The following is a 2,505-nucleotide window of genomic DNA, read 5'->3' as shown; positions in this document are numbered from 1 at the left end:
GCAGAGACATTACTTTGCCAACAAAGGTCCATCTAGTCAAGGCTATGGTTTTTCCAGTGGTCATGTATGGATGTGAGAGTTGGACTGTGAAGAAAGCTGAATGCCGAAGAACTCATGCTTTTGAACTGTGGTGTTGGAGAAGACTCTTGAGAGTCCCTTGGACTGCAAGGAGATCCAACCAGTCCATTCTAAAGGAGATCAGCCCTGGGTGTTCATTGGAAGGACTGATGTTGAAGCTGAAACTCCAATATTTTGGCCACCTCATGCGAAGAGTTGACCCATTGGTAAAGACCCTGATGCTGGAAGGTATTGGGGGCAGGAGGAGAAGGGGATGACAGAGGATGAGATGGGTGGATGGCATCACCGACTCAATGGACACGAGTTTGGGTAAACTCCGGGAGTTGGTGATGGACAGGGAGGCCTGGTGTGCTGTGATTCATGGGGTCACAAAGAGTTGGACATGACTGAGCGACTGAACTGAACTAAACTGGAAAATATACAACGAAGTTACATATTGTTCCACTATATATTACAATTCTTTTTTAACTAGATAAATTAAGATATTTAGTTGGAGTTTCAATATCAAACTCTCAAAAATTAATAGAATGAATAGACAGAAAAGTAGAAGGATATAGTAGACCTCAAAAGCACTATGAACCAATTCAACACAGTTAAGATTTATACAATGTTCACATGACAGCAGGATACAAATTCAAGTTCGCATAGACTGTAAACCAGGACACACTGGAACACATCCAGGGACATAAACTAAGGTGCAAAAATTCCATGGTCTACAGGTATTGAAAGTATACAGTCTGTTCTCCTGTCACTGTGGAATTATGTTGGAATCAATATCAAAAGATATTTGAAAATAACCCGCATATTTTCAAGTTCAATGTGACATTTACCAAGAGAGATTTTTGACTTTAAGCTTGGAATTCTTAATGTGAAGTCATAGACACCTCCCCTCCAGAGGTCTGAGTATAGAATTCAGGGAGTCTTCCCTTTAGATGGGAAACAAATGTTATATTTTAATTTTCACTAGTTAAAATTTGGCATGTTCTTTGATTATGAAAGCAGATAGAAAATCACAGCACCTATGATATTGTTGCCAATAGAAATCACAGATATTGTTATATCACATTATAGTTGTTGCAAATACCTTAGAATATCATAACACTCATCACTATTTCAAAATTATGCTCTTAGCTCTTGTCATTTAATGGATTCATATGAAACATACATATTACTATATTGCACATTTTAAAAATATTTTGAGGGTCTTTTCTTTGAGGGTGGGGAGGAGGAGATTCCATAGACTATAGCCTACCAGGCTCGTCTCTCCATGAGATTTCCCAGGGAAGAATACTAGAGTGGGTAGCCATTCCCTTCTCTGAAGGATCTTCCTGACCCAGGGATCGAATCTGCATCTCCTGCATTGGCAGGCAGATTCTTTACCACCGAGCCCAGGGGAGCCTGCCACTGCAGGAGATGCAGGCTCGATCCCTGGGTTGCGAAGATCCCTCAGAGAAGGAAACGGCTACTCATTTCAGTATTCTTGCCTGAAGAATCCCATGGACAGAGAAGTCTGGCGGGCTACAGTCCATGGGTTTGAGAAAGTCAGACATGACCTAGCAACTAAACAACAACAACAACATTTCATTATAGTTGGTCTTTATAATTTATAAAGCTTATCCTATGGATTTAAAGATATTCAGAATCTACAGGCATCATAGGCTGCCAAAGGGGTCCATGGCATGAAATAAAGATTAAGGACCACTTTCTCTACACAGAGACAAACATTGCAAAAACCTTCAGGCAGGAATGTGCTTAATATGTACACATACAAGAAAGAGATTATATATGGCATTGTTAGGAATTTGGCTTTTGCTAGAAATAATATGGAGGATTATGAGAAGAAAAAGGGTGTATTCTGACACTCGATTGCACAGGTCACCCTTCTGCCAGATGAAGGACAAACTGAAGGGGAAGATCAGTTAGAAGTTCACCATAATAAAACCGGTGGGGATGATGCTTTAACTTGGACTAGAGTGTTATATCAGTGGAAGTGGTCAGATTCTGTATATCGTTTGAAGAGAGCTCTGACAGGGATTTTTTGATGGGGTGCGAGAAAACACGAAGTCAAAGATGACAAGAGTTTTGCCTTGAACCAATGCAAAGAGGGAGTTACGATTAACCTAGATAGGGGAAACTGTGAAAGGAGTAGGTTTGAAGGAAGTATAAGGAGCTCACCATAAGACATGCTAAGCTTGAGGTGCATATTAGATATCTAAGTGCAGCCTTCCTGTAAGCAGCTTGAAATGCAACCTCAGCCCAGGGGCGAGGTCTGGGGAAGATATCACTTGAGAGTCATCACCAGGTAGATAGTATTTAAAGCTACAGTGATGTTTGCCATTACTTCATGGCAAATAAAAAGGAAAAGGTGGAAGTAGTGACAGATTTCCTCTTCTTGGGCTCTAAAATCACTGCGGATGGTGACTGCAG

This window comes from Capricornis sumatraensis, chromosome 9 (assembly GCF_032405125.1).
Source record: "Capricornis sumatraensis isolate serow.1 chromosome 9, serow.2, whole genome shotgun sequence".
NCBI lineage: Eukaryota > Metazoa > Chordata > Mammalia > Artiodactyla > Bovidae > Capricornis > Capricornis sumatraensis.
This window is presented reverse-complemented; position numbering follows the sequence as displayed.